At 40.0% G+C, this 21963-nt stretch overlaps 1 protein-coding gene across 4 annotated transcripts in view; it reads right to left on the bottom strand.

The window, feature by feature from the left end:
• The window catches only part of TMEM117 (transmembrane protein 117), a 649146-nt gene extending 627424 nt beyond the window's left edge, over positions 1–21722 (bottom strand). The window contains exon 1 of one of the 4 annotated variants that reach the window (XM_044941660.2): positions 21691–21722. The gene's annotated coding sequence lies outside the window, so the exon portion shown is untranslated. Of the gene's footprint in view, positions 1–1983; positions 2530–21690 lie in introns of those variants that run through there. The other 3 variants (XM_025284014.3, XM_044941658.2, XM_044941659.2) reach the window with 3 other exon arrangements.
• Between the last annotated feature and the right edge of the window lie 241 nt (positions 21723–21963).

Raw genomic sequence — 21963 nt, 5'->3', positions numbered from 1 at the left:
CTCAGTTTCCAAGTCTGTAATATAAGGAAATTGCACTAGACAATCTCTGAATGCCCTCCCGGCTCTAGCACTGCACTGTTTTAGAGGAGGTGGCAACCTGATTTACTACACCATAGTTAAAAATGATTCCAATTCAGGCAGCCATCAATATCCCTGGAATCCTAGATCCTAGGGGGATCCCTAGCAGGGATCCTAGATCCTGGGATCTGTAGTTAGGTGGGTGGTATGATTGTGGGAAGAAGATGACAATATCGATTTTGAAGCAGAGTTCCCAGTTGGCAACTGGTTAGATGGGGAGCAGATTTAGTCTCATGGAGTTAGGGAGCTGCCAAAAACTAGACAGAGAATTCAGTGGCTTCAAGAAAAGACTGAGTTAATACATATGAAACACTTAGAATAGTGCTTGGCACAGAGTAAACCTCAATAAATAAAGTTATTATTATTGGCTTGTCCCAGAAGAACTAGGTTACACTTAGAAAGCCACAGGAGGGTAGTTGAGCAGACATGGCAAAGAGCTGGATAGGAAAGCAGCTGATTGGTGGGCATGCTGTTGCCCACCATACACAAACCCTTGCATCCTGAATGCTAGTCCCTACCCACCAAAGGTACAAATGCAGATTTCTAGCTTGGGCAACTATGTTGATGATGATGCATTTTAATGAAATAAAAAAATAAATCTGCATGCAAGCTTTAGAAAAATAATACATTTGGATTCAGACAATAAGCTTGAGATATCCAGGTAAAGACGATGGAGGTTTCCAGCAGGCAGTTGTGTATGCAGACCTATAACTTAGGCAAGAAACCCAGACTGAAATAACAGATGTGCCAGCCAACAGTATCCATTATGAGTCAGTGTTTCTAAAGTGTGGTCTCCAGACCATCTGTGTTACAGTAAACTAATGTGGGTGTTAAGAGCAAATTCCAGAACCCACCTACTGAATCAGAATCTCCTGCAGTGTGTTTAGTAATTTTAATAAGCTCCTGAGTGATTCTTATGTACAATTTAAGTTGGAGAAACATAGGTAGAGGGAATTATTGAAGTTATGGCTCTGTTGGTGAAGTCGCGTAAGAGAATGCAGGAGAAAAGGCAGCCAGGGAAGCCTTGTTGATACAGCCTTGCAGCACCTGGAATTCTATCACTTCATGCCACCTATTTTTTTAATTTAAATTTACTTATTTTAATTAGAGGCTAATTACTTTACAATATTGTATCAGTTTTGCCTTACATCATGTATCCGCCACGGGTGTACACGTGCTCCCAATCCCGAACCTCCCTCCCACATCCCCATGCCACCTATTAAGTGAGTAGGGCTCAACCTCAACTTCACTTTAGGGTAATCTGATGCTTGGGACTCATCCCAGACCAATGAAATCCATCTATCAGAGGGAATGTGGCAGGTCCTTTCCCTCCAGAGTCCCAAATAGTTGCCCTATATCAAAGCTTGCAAACTGGTGAACAATTAGGCCTGTTAAATTATTTTCTTTGACCTCACAATACTCTAAAACTCTAACTTGGGGTCCAGCAACTAGGACCCTGTGCTTCCAACAGCATAGGGCACAGATTCATCCCTGGTTAGGAAACTAAGATCCCGCATGCCACGTAACGAGGTAAACAAAACAAAACAAAAAATTCTAACTTAGTTGCAAATAGTTAAAAACAAATAGATTTCACATTAAAAAAAATGAATGCCTAGCTTCTCAGAAAACTTAAAGAACTGGCCTTGCTGTGCCTATGTTCTTAAATGGCAAAACAGTGGCTCCAAAATGGCCTTCTCTAGTCATTTGAGTTACCTGCCTAGACCCCTGACCTCTGAAGGCATTTGAGTCCTATAATATACTCTATCGAGGGGCTTTATCATCTCGGTTTTCCCCACCCTCTGCATACCAGTCCCCTCGAATCCTAAGTACCTCTTGTCACTGACCCCAGTCTCCCTGAGCATGGCACAGAGACAGGAAAATCACATAAAACAGGCCCTACCTCACCTTCTGGTTTTACCTTCAGATTCACAGGCCACTTCCTGGAGCTGGAGCCACCAACATCTCAGGTCACATGGAGAGAACTGGGGCAGCTGTCCTGGGAGCAGCACTCACCTCAGGCCAAGGTGAAGTCTGACACCGACACTGATACCACTGCCTTCTACAGGCAAGGCCAGGCTCCTTGCTGCCACGAATCAGAGACACCTGGGTTCCCCGGAATGAACCCTCACCTCAGTAAATCACTCTTCTTTGGGATGGAGCCATGCTGGTTTCGTTATCCAGAAAGCTTCCTTAGGTGCCTGGAAGCCTAGATTCAGTAAGAGAAATTTGAGAAGCGTGGCCCGCTCTGTGATAACGAACTTCCTTAAATCTCTTGTTTCCCGTATATCCACAAATACCATCTAACGGATTAGTCATTATTTTTGAAAGTAGCAATACTGGACATCTGCATATAATTTTTAGTGTTTTAGTGCTGTGAGGATATATATATTAATATAAGTAATTTGTCACTTAAAACTGCTAAGCTGGCACAAAGTGTTTTCTATCTGCAATAACAGGGAAAAACTTGAAAATTAGCATGTAAGCTGATGTGGAAAGTGTTTTAACGAATTTGTCATCAGTACACAAAAAATAAATTTTGTTTTAAATATTTATTTTAAAAAATAAAACTTATTCATACAATTTTGTTTGAGATGGTTTTCTGCCTTACTCAAAACAGTGTTTTTGACCATCTCATCTCCTAGTTTGAGTAAATAGGTATTATGAAGAAAAGATTAGTAGAGTTTTTGGAGTTATTAATAGATATACAGGCCTGAGTTCAAATCATATACTTTATCTAAAACAGATAATCTTGTCTAAAATATTTAGCTAATAATATGTAAGTTACAGAACACAGTGAATTAAACAAAACAGTAAAATATCTGGCATATTCTGGTACATCTATTATCTTCTTTTTAAGTTTCATTTCCAGGGATAACAGGTCTCATGAAAGGCCTCACATGTTCACAATACAATTCCTATATGAATATCTCACCAAAATTTTAGTGGAAAAGTTCATCAGTGCCTTTAAGTCCATGACTTTCACTCTAATACATTTTATGGGTTCAATTGTATAATAGGCCTAATATTGTTATAATTACCACTATTGAATAGAATTCTCTGTACATAAAATGACTGTCAAATTTCAATGGATCACCACTTCAAACAATATTTTAATTAACTCTTCTAGCAAGCATTTACTGTGTACTGTAGAAACAACTAAGATAGCATTATCTTACATAAGATGTATTATATAAGAAGCTTATCTTTTAAAGAAAAAGACCAGTATTATTATCATTCTATTACAACATAGAACCTGAGGAATAAGTAGTCTATGAACCACTAGCTTTGCCTAGAGACATAGGACTCACAGAAGTAGTAACAGGTGATATTACAAGATTACTATGCAAAGAATTTTATCATTACAAATAGAGAATATTTTAATAATATGTTACTTGTACATTATTTTATATTAATTTGTTTTCTTTTCTATGAACCCACAGGTTGCTTTGTGTATGAATGCCTTGTCCCTAAATAGATTTACTGCATTTGAGAGAGGTAAATCCAGGGAACTTATAAAAAAGATTCTATTTCCAAAATATCATACCATATAACTTTTTCATAAAATATTTGTTAAATATAATAAAAATGTTACAGTGCTCTTTAAACCTTTAAGAATTTTATAAATATTAATTATAGCTATTTTTAAAACTATTAAAGTCCATTTATCATGTAACTGACTTATGTTACAATATTATCACTACTGAACAAGCAATAATCATGAATTTACCCGAATCTACAAAACCAAAGTTTTTGTTACTTCATATGAATTTCTCTGTAGGACTTAATAGCAAGAAAATAAAAATCTTGTTTTAATGTGGGTGTGGGTGATTATCTGGGTTCACACAACCCAGATAGCTATGTGGCTACCTTTCCACAGCTGGCCTCTCATAGAAGTCAACTCACATTTGTCCCTTAGTAAAGATACACATGGGGCTTCCCTGGTAGCTCAGTGGTAAAGAATCCGCCTACCAAAGCAGGAGACACAGGTTCAATTCCTGGCTTGAGAAGATCCTCTGGAGGAAGCAATGGCAACCCACTCCAGTATTTTTGGCTGTGAAATCCCACGGATAGAGGAGGCTAGCAGGTTACAGTCTATGGGGTCTCAAAAGAGTTGAACATAACTTAGTGACTAAACAACAACCAAGATACACATAAGCACATGGGCTGAATCTTGTGTGCTCAGAGAGAAGTCTTGAATTATTGAGTATCAGTTCCATATCCACAAATGCCCAGGTCTCTTAAAGTTTATGGAACTTTATGAGGCTCATCATCTTTTACTTCTTTGTAGTTGTTCCCATGAAAGAGACAAACAGAATCATGCTAAGCCCACACCCACATGGGGGCACCCACAGCTAGTTCACCCACCATGGTCTTCTTCTATACCCTCATGGCTGACATTTAAGAAATACACAAAATAAATTACTAGAAAAATATATCTTCCTTGAGGAGGTCCAAATTCCTGTCCTTCCCCACTAGTGAAACACCGTGATTTAATAATTCAGTAGTCTTGCAAATAATCACATTTGAAGTATGACAAAGGAGAATTAAAAGGGGAGTCAGGGGACTTTCCTGGTGATGCAGGGGGTCCGGGTTCAATCCCGGATCAGAGAACTAGATCCCACATACCACAATAAAATATCCCACATGTAGCAACTAAGACCCAGTGCAGCCAAATAAATAAAATAAACCAAAAAAAAAATTTTTTTAAGATACATCCCTTTAGGAGAATGGCATTGAAACATGTGTAATATCATACATGAAAGGAATCACCACTCCAGGTTTGATGCATGATACAGAATGCCTGGGGCTGGTGCACTGGGACGACCCAGAGGGATGGTATGGGGAAGGAGGAGAGAGGAGGGTTCGGGATGGGGAACACATGTATACCTGTGGTGGATTCATGTTGATGTATGGCAAAACCAATACAATATTGTAAAGTAATTAGCCTCCAATTAAAATAAATAAATTTATATTTTAAAAAATTTAAAAAAAAGAAAGGAAGGGAGCCAATAAAGGTGGGTTTAGTCAGCTCTGCCAATGCAGATACTGACAATCTGTATCACCATAGATAAATTTATAAATCTCTGTGCCTTAGGGCCTCAGGGCACCCAGGTTTGGAATTTCATGTACTTACGTGTATTTTTACTAACATACATACACAAGATTTCTTCATTTGAACAATAGGGGTATTGGACACACAGACAATTGAGCTTACTTAGTCTGTAAGATTCTATAGTTATAAATAATTTATACCAAGTGGTAATAAATGCAAATTTTATTTATTTTGTTTTTCAAAACATCTCATAGATAGACAGGTTTGGTAAAGATTTAAATCATTTATTTGTCACTCTGTATTTTTGAGGTTAATTTGTCTTATATTTATGGGAGAGCAGTGTTCTTCCTCCCAATGATTTTTTATTATGAGGACAATAACGTGGGCAAGATGCATGAAATTGCATATCTGCAAAATAAAGAATGCTTGTTCCTTATTTTTCTAAAGCAATGCACTGATTCTACATGGATTCCTTTAATTACATGCTCGTAAGAACTAGAGAGCTGGAATATCTGAAAAATATGCAATGGATAAACATAGGCTTTTTCTTCTTTTTCTAATTTTATCTTACCATACTTATGCAACTGCCTTTATCTGGGAAATATAAGCTTAGATCGCTTCCATATAGAAAAGGATAACAAGATGATTAGAATGACAATACCACTCTTTCTAGAAGTCCCCATCAGCCTAAAGAGTTATGTGCTGTAACGATGCATATTTCAATTTAACCACCTAGTCACAACTAGGATAATAGAGAAAATCAATGCTGTTGGATTAAATATGCCTTCTGAAATATCATTAGGGGAAATGCAACACTATTCCAAGAAACAAGATAGGGAAGTTCGTCTTACAGTGGAGTCTGCCACCAATCAAGCTTTAGAATTGAAAATCAGAAAAACCTGCATGCAGTAGATAGAGACTCAGAGACAGGTAGAGGCCCGTATTCTTTTTGTCCTTCACTAAAGTTAAGAAAAAAAAAAAAACAAGTAAAAGCATGGCATAGACTATGTCTACACCACTTCATAGAAAGTGAACGATTAGGTCAACAAACTAGTTCAACAAAGACTCCTCCCCCAACTTGTTTAGTGACTTAATCAGTAGCCGTGACCTAGTGCTGCGTCTCCCTCTACAGTTCAGTCTTTGGCTTAATGTTAACCTCGTGTTCTCAATGTATGTGGTTCATTACGGAGAATTAAGGAAACCCCATACTGACGGGTAATTCAAGTTGAAAGAACAAATGACAAAGCAGGAAAAGGAAAATGATGAAAAAATATCAAGAATGGAGAGATGTTATGAAGATATGTAGTTCTTTAAAATATCATGGACATACACATACCTCTGATCTCTATTTCTCACTCCATTAAAAAATAAATCAAAATCTGAACTGAGCCCACAAAGATGGTATTAAAATGTTAAGATTAAGAGAATTGATAAACAATTAAAAAGAGAAGACTAAGGTGGAGAGGAGGGAGCACAGACTCCTTATAAATTAGAAAACATTTTTTAAAGTTCATTTTATATTTAAGTAAATATAATGTTGAAAAATGTCAGCACATACTTTTATGTACTTTCTATTCCCCATAGGAATTTTGATTCACTCAAATATCTAGAACTAAGCATGCATAAATGGGTAGAAGTGAGAATCTATTTGTATAACCTTATCTGCAAGTTTTAAAATGCAAGTAGGGAAAAAAATCTAAGTCCTAAGTGCACTCTTAAGGTGGACTTCAGATTCTACAAATTCATTAGAGAGGCATCTTTGAAAAGCAAGACCTTCTTCTCCTGTATTTTTGAGCTGCTAATTAAATGCAAGCATATACCTGTTCTCTCTCTAAGTACACATCTTTAAGAAGACAAGCCAAAGTGGCCATAAAGTTTCTTTGCTTCTATGTTTTTTTAAATAACATCATCACTCATGAGATAAACTGAGAAGCAGATCTAAATTTAGATCACAAAACTAATCTCTCTGAAGAATAAAACTCTTATGTTTGCATTAATATAGCTGATATAAGTAAATTTTATGCTAATGGGAAATAAAGAAATAATTCAGTGTTCAGCCTGAGTTTAGGAAAAACTGTGTTTTTATAAATTCTGCATTGGTGCTAAGCAGAATCAAACAATTTAATGAGTGTTCCGTCCAAAATACCCCAAGACAATTGTGTTCATATACTAACATAATTTATAGTCTGAAAAATAAAACTTTAAAAAAAAGCTCAAAAGAATGGTGTAGTCCTTGTCTACTGACTCTAAATTATTTAAATAGTTTCCACTGCTTTCAGGAGGAGTGGAAACCTTCCTTAGTTGCTGTCTAAATTCATGAAAATCCTAAGCCCATTCCAGTCCTTTAAGGCCATAAACCCAAATTTTGCTCTTGTCAAGTCAGAACTTCAAAAGGAAATAAACAAATGTACATATTCTTCTCTATCATAAAACAACCTCGATTCTTCTTCCAAGAGGACTTTTTATTCAATAATTACTTTTTAAGCATAACTCTAACAGGAATATATTTCCCTTATCAGCTTGTTATCCTTTCAGGTAAAGCCAATGCCTTTGATAGAGACTCATTAAAATTACTTTCTGAGAGCAGGTTAACAGTTACACTGTCTACACAAATTGCTTTATCTAGCAACTTAAAATTATATAAATTTGTATTCAATTGAAACAATTAGTCTTATTTTTAAAGAGCATATTTGAACCAATATTTATATTCACTTACTTATTGACTGTTCAAAGGCCCTTTATCTGCTCAAATGCTCCGAAATCCAGTGTGCTCCTTGACAACTGAAAGGGTTAGGGAAACTAGGCTATTTCTGTATCCTTTCACAGCTCCTAGCTTCTAGATAACTTCAATTTATTTTAAACTGTTCATGAATTTAGGTTTTGTGAAAGTTCAGTTATACCCTTTTGCAATAAAATTAATATTAATATATATCAGACATCAGAGAAAATAATCCTAACATCATATCACAGTTTGGGTTTCAGAAAATTTATTTTCGGTAATTTCAACAACATTACCCTAGAGGAAGAAAGAGCAACATATTCCAAATACTCTTGCCTGAAAAATCCATGGACAGAGGAGCCTGGTGGACTACAGTCCAAAGGGTCTCAAAGAGTCGGACACGGCTGAGGCACAAGCTCAACAATATTAATATGTTTCTTTAACTCTTTAGTTCATGATAGGTAAGTCACTTTTAAAAAGTAATAATCATAATGTAGCTAGTTTCAGAAGCTTAAGAAATCTGGAGAATTTGTAAGACACTGGCCATTTGATAGCTAAGTCTTTTCTCTCTTTGCAACTAGCTTCTAAATCCAGGGTTCACCAAAATCGCTGTTCCCTCAGCTACTCTTTTATCTCAGTCATCTCCCCAGAGTTCTAGGCTGTCACGGGTGATGCGCAGGAGGTGAATACTGTAGAAGAAGAGAGAACTGTGGGATGACAGTGCATGTAATGGGGCAGAACGCACAGCCCACTGTTATCCCTCACCGTCCAAACAGCATTTTGTTTACCTCCTCCCTTCCCCCAAAGCTGACAATCCCAGATGACTGCTCAAAAGCCATCTGAAGTGGTAGCCCCCGGCTTTGAGTTTAAAATCCTTTACAATCTGCATACAGAATAAGTATTTAGAAATTTCTTTCACAACACAGAAGCATCCTACAAGAGTAGAAGGCTTACTCAATGTATGAAGAATATGCAAACAAGCAGATGTTTCATTTAGGCATTCTGAAATTTGACACACTATAGCTTGAGGCCATAAACAGTTAAAAAGTACAATACACTTTAAGGTGGCAAACCAAATAAATGGAGAGCTTTACTACCACTTTCTCCCACTGCCCTCCTGCCCTTTACATAACCAGCTGTCTGGTCTCTTGATTTAGCATTGTCCTCTGTTCAAAATGATGCTGTGGATGGCTGATGGTGTTGTTTTGCATGTGTGCAAGTGTGGCAAAAAGACACTGCGTGACCAGCAGTTCTATCCATCGGGTGTATGTGGGAAGGCAGCCATTTGGTTTACGGCTGTGGTAGCAATTTTCACAGCCTGTTACTGTTTATGGCTTTGGGCTCTTCACCTTGAATGCTACCTGACACCTTGACTCCAAACAAGTGACCTATTTTTCTTCACTTCATGATCTGCTGTTGCTGTTTCCTGACATTTTAGAGCCAGGCTGCCTCATTAGAAAACATACCTCTGTGAATCCTTATAACACCTCTCCTGTCTTCAGCAATCCACTCCACTTCAGTTCCTCAGACAGCTGATACTTGTGTATTCTAGCGTCAGAACTCAGACAACTGGTGTGGGTGGGAGGCAGGGAAAGACTTCTGACTACCTAAATGTATCTCACAACCTGTCATATGACTCATTATTGCTAAGGCACTGGTGATTTACATCCAAAGCTAAAGTGTTAAAGGTCCCCATAAACGATATCTGGAAAGGATAACCAATAATATCATAAAAGTCACTATTTCTTTAAAATCTACTCTGAGCTAGCCACTGTACATAGTTGTCCTTAAAACCCCAAAACTCCTGCAAGGAGTTATCATTGTCTTGTATTCATTATACAGATGAGGAAAGTGAGACTTCCAGAAGGGCTAAGTAAATTTTTTCAGGATGATATCCAGCAAGTGACAGAATGTGATTAAACCCAGGACTGATTGATCCAAAGCCCAAGGCCGCCACAGGATACATTGATAATGCAGCTGAACAGCCCTGGTCAGTCATTCACACTGAGCACGGGAGCTGGGCTGCTCTGTAAATGTTTAATGAATCTGTGAATGAGCACCTTGCTGTGAATTAGTTTACCGGGCTGGCTTCCGGTTACCTGGCACGTATTGTGAACAAGTGACAGCCTGGACAAGTTCACTGGGTAGGAGGAAGGAATGGCCCCCCAGAGGAGAGGGCCCAGCACCAGTAGGCTCGCATGAGACACCCTCCAGAGAAACCAGGGAAGAATCACAAAATTACTGCAATGTTACAGGATGGCAGTGAGGAGAACAGAAAGAAAAAAAAAAAAAAAACCAGCAAAAATAAGAAAGTACCAAAACAACTCAGGGCTCTGTTGTAGCTCAAAGACCACTACAGGGCAATCACCCTTTCTTATCTGCTTCAACGTCTCACTTTCTCAACGTCTTGAACAACCTCAGGGTCTCGCTGCCATCACACAGTGAGGCAGTCCTGGATGTGAGCTTAAAACCAGAGCTTTCCCCTTTGGGAAATACAGCCTCCCATACGCGCATTCAGACTTTAAATTCTTAAAATGCAATTTACCTCACTTTGAGCTGTATTTTTCTCATGCCCATCACCATTATCTCAAAGTATTTCTCTTCTGGACTTGAAGTGTAGGACAGAAAGATCTATATCCTCTTGAACACTATACAATCAGGTTACCCAAGGCGGCTGTTTTCTTGTTCTTTGTACACTCCTGCTTGACCAGACCTTACCTCACCTACACCCTACTCACAGGGATGACCTTTCCTCTTTAACCATAAAGCCTAATTAGTACATGCTGACATACTTGCTCTTGGCCCCAGCTAGAGATATTTCTAATCTTTAGATCAGAACGTCTCCACCATGATAGCTTATCAAAGGCAGGGGTGAGGGGCCTGCTCCTCTACTGGTTTTCCTGGTAACTGAAGAGTCAACTTGACATCAGTTCCCCCATAACTTCATCCCTCCCTGGTAGCAAAGACTGCCACCATATCCTGCCTGCTATCTGTGGTAGATGTTACTCCAGGACCTCACCTCTGACACGTAAGCTCCTCCTACTCATGAAACTCGGCTCTTTCACTGAGTCTAGCCCTTCAGTCTTGAGGCTGAGGAATTACGGGGCTTACAGTGTGCAATGCTTATTCTAGCGCCAGAGGATCCACTGGGGAATCTCTATTTCTCTTCACTGTTAACAAGCTAGGACAGTGACATGAAAACATCAGGGCACTGACAATGGCTGTGGGAGGAAGTAAGGGAAGGAAGGCAGATGGGATGAAAGGCTAGAAGGAGGGAGGAAAAACAATTTTAAAAAATGAACAGGATCAAAGTTACAGTGGGTTGGAGGTTACTGCATCTAGAGCCAGGGAAAGTGAACTGTGACTTAACTGGACCTGTGCTATCATCCTGTGAAAGAATGGTTCAGGAAGAAACAGCAGCTAGTGAGTAAGGGCTGTGAAATGAGCTTCTGTGAGAGGGAGCCTAATGAACCCTGACAGGAGACATGGACTGATGAGGGCTCATGTGAGCTGCCATGGCAAAGGGCTACAGTATAAAGAAATAAGCTGGGATGTTATTTCTAAGGCAGGGGAAAAAAGGAGAGTTCATAACATGAAAGGTGAGAAGGAAAAACAGTTCAGAAAACCTGAATGAAACCCAGCATCATCAGGAAGGCTGGTAAAAGTATTATTGTGAGGGCAAGAGGGATGGACATTGAGCCAGTGACTCATGTGACTCCAAGTAGAACAGTTCTATAGCGAAGCTGAATGAAACCGGACCTGGGAACCAAGTGGCAAAGTCAGCTTCTTCTTAATGACAGACCAGCCTAGCCCTAGGATCAAAGTAAACCAATTTAAATAAGATTGATCAGGGAATCTCCTGGCGGTCCAAAGCTTAGTACTCCCCGCTCTCACTGCCAAGGGCACAATCCCTGATCAGGGAACTAAGATCCCACAAGCTGCACATTGTAGCCAAAAAAAACAAAAAAAACAAAAAAAAGTGAAAGGGCTAGTGACGGACTGGCAGGTAGGAATGAGAAGCACATGGAAGGATCTATTAACCAGTGAAACCTTGGCCAACCTAATGACTGAATAGTAAGCACAAAAGTAAGAATTTGCCGTTTCTTTCTCTGGTGTACCAATCTACCCTTCACTTTCCTTTTACTGTATTAAATCCAAGGTGCACATGACTTGTATTAAAATGTGCTGCATGGCAGTGAGTAAAGAGAAAGAAAAAGGATGAATCCTCACGTCTCTGAGGAGTCCTTGGTCCCATTCCACTCAATTCTGCCTGCAATGCAGGAGACCCAGATTCAATCCCTGGGTCAGGAAGATCCCCTGGCTGGAGAAGGGAATGGCTACCCACTCTAGTTTTCTTGCCTACAAAATCCAATGGACAGAGGAGCCTGGCGAGCTACAGTTCATGGGGTCGCAAAGAGTTGGACAAGACTGAATGATTAACACACAGACACATCTTGTGGTTACAGAGCATGTAGAATACCAATCAGCGATAATATCACCTTAAAATTATCTGTATCCCTTGCTTTCCAAATTCTCACTAATTGTTATCCAAAATTCAGGAACCAAAGGAATTTGGATAACAACACCTCTCACTTTACAAACCTGCTATGCCGGGTCTCAGTGAACTAAACGAAAGAGTTTTGGTGAAACGAAGTGTCTCACTTATGAAATATATTTGGCTGCTAATAATGAAGACTGGCAATAACAGTGGCTTAAACAGGAAGGAAGATGTTATTCTTATATGTAAAGGAAGTCTGAAGGTAGGCATTCTAGGTCTGATACTAGAAAGCCACAGTCAACAGGAACCCAGGCTCCTCTCTTTCTTTTCAACTCTCCAAATCTGCGGCTTTTTTCCATCAAGGTTACCTCAAGTCCAATACAGCAGCTAAAGCTTCGGTTATCATATCCTCATTCTAGTAGGAAACAGGAGGAAGTGGGAAATTAAAAAGGGTTCTCACCAGCTATTTAGCTTTGGTTTAAGAAGCCTGTCAAGACTCACCCAATAGCTTTTCTATCTCATTGGCCAGAATTTAATCACAAAGTCACATCAAGCTGCAAGGGAGATGGAAATGCAAATTTTATCTGGGTTCCTAGCCATGTCAATAAAATCTGAACTTTCTTGTTAAGGAAGAATATTGTCTAATACCCATCAGTCTCACCAAAATATATTATTAATGCATTAAAAATACATATGATCCAATATAATTATTTTAATGACTTTTGAACAATCCCTTTCCTGGAATTCATTGTATGACTGTTCTCATCATTAACATGTAAAATGTTAGTTAACACCCTGCTGCTGCTGCTGCTAAGTTGCTTCAGTCATGTCCAACTCTGTGCGACCCCACAGACACCCTAACATCCCTAAATAAAGCCACTACATGGACTTAGTCTACCACTAAAAAACAGAATAGATGCACTGAAGCTTTAGTATAAAGTCTTTGCTATGGAACTGTACTTAGTAAAAGGTTAATCCATTTTGGATTCCAACCAGGAAACTATGGTTTTCACACACCTCCAAAGGGTAGTTAAGGATGTGGGTGAAGAGGCCTTAATTCTCCCATAATCTTGCTCAGCTCCAGCTCCACCCATCCCCCAAGTATTTGATATGAACAGTTTTCTCAAATTTATTTCACACACAGAAGCACACACACAAGCACAAAACTGACCGCTAGTAAGTTCAACTTCACAATCCCTTGCACTGCTTTCCAGCCAGACTGCAGATTCCAGCCCTAAATTCCACTAATATGGAAATGTTGAAGTTGCCTCTGTTGCAACTACAAAAATACTTAAAAGGACATAGATGGTTGTCCCCCATCTTGGAATTAGTATTAGACAGGCTTTCTCATGTGTGCCATTAAAATGTTAGACAAGCTTTTAGGGGTTAATTAGAATCACTAGCGGAGAAGGCAATGGCACCCCACTCCAGCACTCTTGCCTGGAAAATCCCATGGATGGAGGAGCCTGGTAGGCTGCAGTCCATGGGGTTGCTAAGAGTCGGACATGACTGAGCGACTTCACTTTCACTTTTCACTTTCATGCATTGGAGAAGGAAATGGCAACCCACTCCAGTGTTCTTGCCTGGAGAATCCCAGGGACCGGGGAGCCTGGTGGGCTACCGTCTCTGGGGTCGCACAGAGTTGGACACGACTGAAGTGACTTAGCAGCAGCAGCAGCAGAATCACTAGGAAAGACAGAGAAACAGGGAAAGAAAGAGAGAGCACTTTATTTTCAAAGGAGTCTGCAAATACTCCCATTAGCCATTTAAACCATCCTACCCACATAAAGACATTAGAGATAATGAGAATGAGGTTCAAGATCCCGTTGCTAAGGCACTTCTTCAAACTGGGGTGAAAATCCCACTATAAATAATGCATTAAAAAGCTGGGTGCTTTGTGCTTTCCTGCACTTTGATTCCAATATGGATCCTTATCATTATAAACAGCTCTTTTGAACCTGAGTGTTCACTGTTTCTTTCATTAGAAAGTGCTTAAGATTACTTCAGCCTAGATTTCACTCAGGGAGACTGACAAAGAGATATTATTTGCTTGAACTGATCTTTAACCCAAACTATTCTGTTTCCTTGGTGATTCATTCAAACACAGAGCCCCACTGAAATGGAAGAACCTTCTGTAATATACTCTATTGTGTTCAACGTTATAGCAATCTTGCCAGGTGTTTTTTACAGATTGTTGGGGGTTATAATTACATGCATAAAAATTGTTTAATGCTTAAGCCTTATTTTTTTATGACCAAAGTTTTTCTTTTTCTTATTTGATGCTGTATAACTCTAAGGAAATGTTAATAAGACAAAGCAGTTGGTGATACTGTGGTTTTATGGACCTATGTAAGAAAACAAGGTAGATCAGTGGGTCAAGAAACCACCTGCAATGCGGAGACACCAGAGACGCAAGTTCAATCCTTGTGCTGGGAAGATCCCCAGGATGAGGGCATGGCAACCCACTCCAGTATTCTTGCCTGGAGAATGCCATGGGAGAAGCCTGACAGACTACAGTCCATAGGGTTACAAAGAGTCAGACATGACTGAACTGACTGAGCAGCACTCATAAGAAACCAACATTGGTCAGTACTTTTGATGTTTGAAAATTCAGTATAACTTTACTTGCCCTGTTTTTAATCACATTATTTTGAAACATACTGCATGTTTCATACTATGCTAAGTCACTTCAGTCGTGTCCAACTCTGTGCGACCCCATAGATGGCAGCCCACCAGGCTCCCCCGTCCCTGGGAGTCTCCAGGCAAGAACACTGGAGTGGGCTGCCATTTCCTTCTCCAATGCATGAAAGTGAAAAGTGAAAGTAAAGTTGCTCAGTCGTGTCCGACTCTTAGCAACCCTATGGACTGCAGCCTAACAGGCTCCTCCATCCATGGGGTTTTCCAAGCAAGAGTACTGGAGTGGGGTGCCATTGCCTTCTCCGATGTTTCATACTATATGCTCTAAAACTATAGTACTGTGTTGAACTTAATTCCAACTAGCAGATATGAAGCCTAACATATGTTGAGCACCTAATATATGTCAAAAGCTTTATAAAATCATATGTCCATGATAATCATGAGACACTGATATTGGCATAAGAGAAAAATGAGGTTCAAGTTAAAATTTTTGTTCAAGAACATATAGATTCTGTATGGCTATTTTCTCCTAAAACAAGGTTTGTTCTTTAGGAAGTTCAGTTCAGTTCAGTTGCTCAGTCGTGTCCAACTCTTTGCAACCCCATGGACTGCAGAACGGCAGGCTTCCCTGTACATCACCAACACCTGGAGTTTACTCAAACTTATGTCTGTTGAGTCGGTGAGGCCCTCAACCATCTCATCCTCTGTTGTCCCCTTCTCCTCCCACCTTCAATCTTTCCCAGAATCAGGGTCTTTCCCAATGAGTCAGTTCTTCACATCAGGTGGCCAAAATATTGGAGTTTCAGCTTCAATGTCAGTCCTTCCAATGAACATTCAGGACTGACTTCCTTTAGGATGGACTGGTTGGACCTCCTTGCAGTCCAAGGGACTCTCAAGAGTCTTCTCCAACACCACAGTTCAGAAGCATCAATTCTTCAGTGCTCAGCTTTCCTTGTAGACCAACTCTCATATCCATACATGACTACTAGAAAAACCATAGCCTTGACTAGATGGATCTTGGTTGGCAAAGTAATGTCTCTGATTTTTAATATGCTGTCTAGGTTGGTCATAACTTTTCTTCCAAGGAGTAAGCATCTTTTAATTTCATGGCTGCAGTCACCATCTGCAGTGATTTTGGAGCCCCCCAAAATAAAGTCAGCCACTGTTTCCATTGTTTCCCCATCTATTTGCCATGAAGTGATGGGACCAGATGCCATGATCTCAATTTTCTGAATGTTGAGTTTTAAACCAATTTTTTCACTCTCCTCTTTCACTTTCATCAAGAGGCTCTTTAGTTCTTCTTTGCTTTCTGCCATAAGGGTGGTGTCATCTGCATATCTGAGGTTATTGATATTTCTCCCAGCAATTTTGATTCCAGCTTGCACTTCATCCAGCATGGCGTTTCTCATGATGTACTCTGCATGTAAATTAAATAAGCAGGGTGACAATATACAGCCTTGACGTACTCCTTTCCTGATTTGGAAGCAGTCTGTTGTTCCACGTCCAGTTCTAACTGTTGCTTTCTGACCTGCATACAGGTTTCTCAAGAGGCAGGTCAGGTGGTCTGGTATTCCCATCTCTTTCAGAATTTTCCACAGTTTATTGTGATCCACACAGTCAAAGGCTTTGGCATAGTCAATAAAGCAGAAATAGATGTTTTTCTGGAACTCTCTTGCTTTTTTGATAATCCAACAGATGGCAATTTGATCTCTGGTTCCTCTGCCTTTTCTAAAACTAGCTTAAACATCTGGAAGTTCACAGTTTATACACTGTTGAAGCTTGGCTTGGAGAATTTTGAGCATTACTTTGCTAGCATAGAGATGAGTGCAACTGTGCAGTAGTTTGAGCATTCTTTAGCGTTGCCTTTCTTTGGGAATGGAATGAAAACTGACCTTTTCCAGTCCTGTGGCCATTTCTGTGTTTTCCAAATTTGCTGGCATATTGAGTGCAGCACTTTCCCAGCATCATCTTTTTTTTAGGAAAGCCTAAAGCAAATAGTGCAGCTCTTTATAATAAATTATCTCACAAAGTGAAGAAGATTTACTTTCGTGAAGTTTCTTATTCAGAGACAAGATAGATGAATGATGCTTTATGCTTTATTTGTATACCCAGCATATACAAACGCATGGACTACACACATTAATGATGTACATATTGTTTTCTCTTTCATTGCATAAAAACTTCATGGAGGATGTGAGAGCTTATATGTCATTATGTGACAACTGACCAGACAGATCTAGGTCAGAAGTCCTAAACTACTGGCAGATAGGTCAGCTATGACCCGCAGTCATGGATTTTGGTTTGCTTTTGTTTTCTCACTCATTTGGGATTTAAAAAAATTTAAACAGGAACTTTATATAAAATCCCAATTTCTGAGTTTCCTTGAAAATCAGAAGATTGGTTATCTGGGCCCAGACTCCCATGGAGCATCAGTCAGTTGAAACTGAGTATTCGCAGCTCCCTTTCGATGGAGCCTGCGCTCCATCTGGGTCCTGCAGCCTCCATCTGTCGGTTTTATTCATTTATGTTATTTAACTGTCCTTGGAATGATATGAGTTTGTGACTTCTAACTGAGGTTCTAAGCACCAGCTCCACCAATTTTAAAAAGCAGAAATTCTAAGATTGTCGAATCCAAGATACATCTCCCCTCTTATAGCAATTGCATTTCATTCATAGAACAGTGTGTATTGGCTAAACTAGCCAACTTGGCCCAGGATGATTTGATACCTAAGCCAAGCATGCTCAATCATATGCTCCCCTAGGAATCTGAAACTTAGAAACAACTATTTAATCTCTGCATGTGGCTAGAACTGTGACTGTCAATTGGGAAGGGCAAGGAGGTCATACTCTATCATTGAGTGCATAGAGAGATCCCGTTAGGTAAGAGAGTGAAAAAGAGAGAAGCAGAAATGAAGCCAGGCCCTGTATCCTTATAATAAATCTTATTATTTGCATACATTTCCGTCTCTTAGAAACATTTGCCCTAGTCTTGAAAGCTGATGACTTCCTCTCTATGCTTCAATTTTCAAATTTCTGAAAGTTAAAAAATAAAACCTGAGAATACATCATTCAGCCTGTCAGACAGGATTATTTCAGTGCTCAAACAAGGTTATATGGTTTTCTTTCAAAACTTTAAGTGTCAAACCATTAGTCACTCAGTCGTGTCTGACTCTTTGCAACCCCATGGACTGTAGCCCACCAGGCTCCTCTGTTCATGGAATTCTTAAGGCAGGAACACTGGAGTGGGTTGCCATTCCCTTTTCCAGGGGCGAAGGGATCCCATCTCAACCCCGGGATCGAACCTGGGTCTCCTGCATTGCATGAATATTCTTTACTGTCTGAGCCACCAGGGAAGCCCCTTAAAACTTTAAACCGTTATACAAATCTAAGGGACTAGTATCATGACAGTTCTGATAAATGTTAAGCAACTGGAGATGTAATGGATGAGAAAAAGTGGGAAAATATTCATGGTTAGAGCAGAGGATTCATATATATAAATAATAAGAATAAGAATACATAATTTGACAGGGCCAACAATAAGGTGCCACTCTTTTATATCAGTTAGTTTCTAAAGAAATAGGTAGCATTAGAATATGCAATTTTTATAACTGTCTGAGTAGTCATTGCTGAAAACATAATTACCATAAAAATAAAGGTTTTTTAAAAGAAGAATCTTACAATACAGATTTTTCAAAAGAAATTTCATTAAATTGCATACACTAAATGGAACTGTCTCCAAACAGTTGTTTTACTGAGTAGATATACAATCATTTTAATTACCAAAGAATCATAAGGTTTGATAACTTAAAAGAACATCCCTGAGAAACTGCTCAGCACGCATATTTTGCAGTTCCACTGAGGATCAGCGACTTAGCAACATTCATTTCCACATGTAAAATGAAAATCATCAAGATTTTTTAAATTCCAGAAATGTTTACAGAACACAGTGATCATGATTATATCCCCAATTTCAGAAACAATATAATGAATGAAAGGACAATTGAATGAATGAGTAACAGATACATGTGAGATGCAAAAAGCAACAAGATAAAGTCCTTGGACTACATGGTCTAATAGGAAGACAGGTCAGTTCACATGCATCTTTGACTACAGGAAAGAGTAAGAGAGGTGCTAGAACAGACACATGAAATGCTAAAGGTATTTGAAGACATAAGACTTCTTATATATTAGAGATTGAAAAACGGCTTCTTGGAAGTTGATAGGACTCCAAAGGGTGGGTTAACTATTCAAAGGTAGAGACAGTGGAAACTGGGCATATAGCTAGAGAGTGAGGGGTTGTCTTCCAGATTAGTAAAAGAGCAGAAGACAACATGTAATGTGGGCCATACGCCACTGTTAGGAAAGACACTGCAGAGAGCCTTGGGTGCCAAGATGAGGAGGTTGGACCATATTCTGTAGGCAGTGAGAGCCAATGAAAATCAGCATGTGGGAGACTGACCAGTTATAAAAGCACTTCAGGAAATGAACTTGACAACTGAACATGGATTTGTTCATGTAGGGCCAATATAGAAAATAAAGCAAGGTAAGAAGAGTAGAGCAACAAGACACAAAACAAAGGAATCCAAACAAACAAACAAAAAGGGAACCTAAAAATGGGTTCTGCTTTCAGAAGCAAAACCAGCTGAGTCTGTAAGAATTGGAAAATAATTGGATGTGACAAGTTGAAAGATATATAAGTGAGGGATTCCCTGATGGTTCAGTTGGTAAAGAATCTGCCTACAATGCAAGAGACCTGGGTTCAGTCCCTAGGTCAGGAAGATCCCCTGGAGCAGGAAATGGCTACCCACTCCAGTATGCTTGCCTGAGAAATTCCATGGACAGAGGAGCCCAGGAGGCTCCAGTCCATGAGGTCACAAGAGTCGGACATGACTTAGTAACTAAATAACAACTATGTTAATTTTGTATGGGATACCTGTGACGTGGTTATTATAAGCAAGGTCTCCTAGGTCTGGAGGCAGCTGTGTGGCAGGTTAGAAGGACCTGCTTTTAAGTGATGATATCACACAGAGAAATACTGAAGTCTAGAGTAGGGCTATCTTGATGAAGATATAATTAATTCATTTTTCACAAATATTGACAAATGAGGTAAAGACGACAGAGGAGTTAAAGGGTATTAGGGTTCTCCAGAGAAACAGAATCAACAGGATGTATGTATACATGAAAGGAGATATTTATCTTAAGCCAATGGCTTAGGCAATGGTGGAGACTTGACAAGTATCAAAATTCTGATGAGGTAATCCCACAGACTGGAGATTCAGGGGGAAGTTTCCATATAAATCCAAAGGCAGTTAGATTGCAGAATTTCTTCTTGTTCTAGAGTTTAGAATTTGTTCTAATAATGTCTTCAACTTATTGCATGAGGCTCATCCACATTATGGAAAACTATCAGCTTTATCAAAGTCTACCTTCTTAAATGTTAATCCCATCCCCACAATATCCTTACAGTAACATCCAGGCTGAAGTATGACAATAATACTATGGATACTGTGGTCCAGCCAAGTTAATAAGATCAGTTACGTGCAGTGTCAAAAAGAAAAAGGAGTATATCAAGAAGAAGCAATCATCAAGAGTATCAGAAGCCTCAAGCATTTATAGTGGACACTCCAAAATATATGTCTACATCCTAATTTTGGAACCTGTGAACGTTACTTTATTTGGAAAAGGGATCTTTGCAGATGCAATTAAGTTTATTGAAATGAAATCATCCTGGATTATCTGCTGCTACTGTTGCTGCTGCTGCTAAGTAGCTTCAGTCGTGTCCAACTCTGTGCAACCTGAGATGGCAGCCCACCAGGCTCCTCTGTCCCTGGGATTCTCCAGGCAAGAGCACTGGAGTGGGTTGCTGTTTCCTTCTCCAATGCATGAAAGTGAAAAGTGAAAGTGAAGTCGCTCAGTTGTGTCCGACTCTTCGCAACCCCATGGACTGTAGCCCACCATGCTCCTCCATCCATGGGATTTTCCAGGCAAGAGTACTGGAGTGGGGTGCCATTGCCTTCTCCGTGGATTATCTGAGTGGGTCTTAAATTCAATGGCAGGTGTCCTTATGAAAGTAAGGCAGAGGAAGATTTGATACCCCAGACGAGGAGGAAAGCAATGTGACCACAGAGGCAGAGATTAGAGTGCTGCTGCTAAGTCGCTTCAGTCGTGTCCGACTCTGTGTGACCCCAGAGACGGTAGCCCACCAGGCTCCCCCATCCCTGGGATTATCCAGGCAAGAACAATGGAGTGGGTTGCCATTTCCTTCTCCAATGCATGAAAGTGAAAAGTGAAAGTGAAGTCGCTCAGTCGTGTCCAACTCTTTGCGACCCCATGGACTGCAGCCCACCAGGCTCCTTCATCCATAGGATTTTCCAGGCAAGAGTACTGGAGTGGGGTGCCATCGCCTTCCGGAGATTAGACTGATGGGGCCACAAATCAAGAAATGCCACCAGCCACCAGAAGCTGGAGAAAGTAAGGAAAGATTCTCCCCTAGAGTCTCAAGAGGGATGGCAGCTATGATTTTGGACTTCTGGCCTTTAAAACTGTGACAGAATAAATTTCTGTTGTGTAAGGCAGTCTACTTTGTGCTAATTTGTTCAGTTCAGTTCAGTCGCTCAGTCGTGTCCGACTCTTTGCGACCCCATGAATTGCAGCACACCAGCCCTCCCTGTCCATCACCAACTCCCAGAGTTCACCCAGACTCACGTCCATCGAGTCAGTGACGCCATCCAGCCATCTCATCCTCTGTCGTCCCCTTCTCCTCTTGCCCCCAATCCCTCCCAGCATCAGAGTCTTTTCCAATGAGTCAACTCTTTGCATGAGGTGGCCAAAGTACTGGAGTTTCAGCTTTAGCATCATTCCTTCCAAAGAAATCCCAGGGCTCATCTCCTTCAGAATGGACTGGTTGGATCTCCTTGCAGTCCAAGGGACTCTCAAGAGTCTTCTCCAACACCACAGTTCAAAAGCATCAATTCTTCG

This window comes from Bubalus bubalis, chromosome 4, assembly GCF_019923935.1.
Source record: "Bubalus bubalis isolate 160015118507 breed Murrah chromosome 4, NDDB_SH_1, whole genome shotgun sequence".
NCBI classification, from domain to species: domain Eukaryota; kingdom Metazoa; phylum Chordata; class Mammalia; order Artiodactyla; family Bovidae; genus Bubalus; species Bubalus bubalis.
This window is presented reverse-complemented; position numbering and strand designations above follow the sequence as displayed.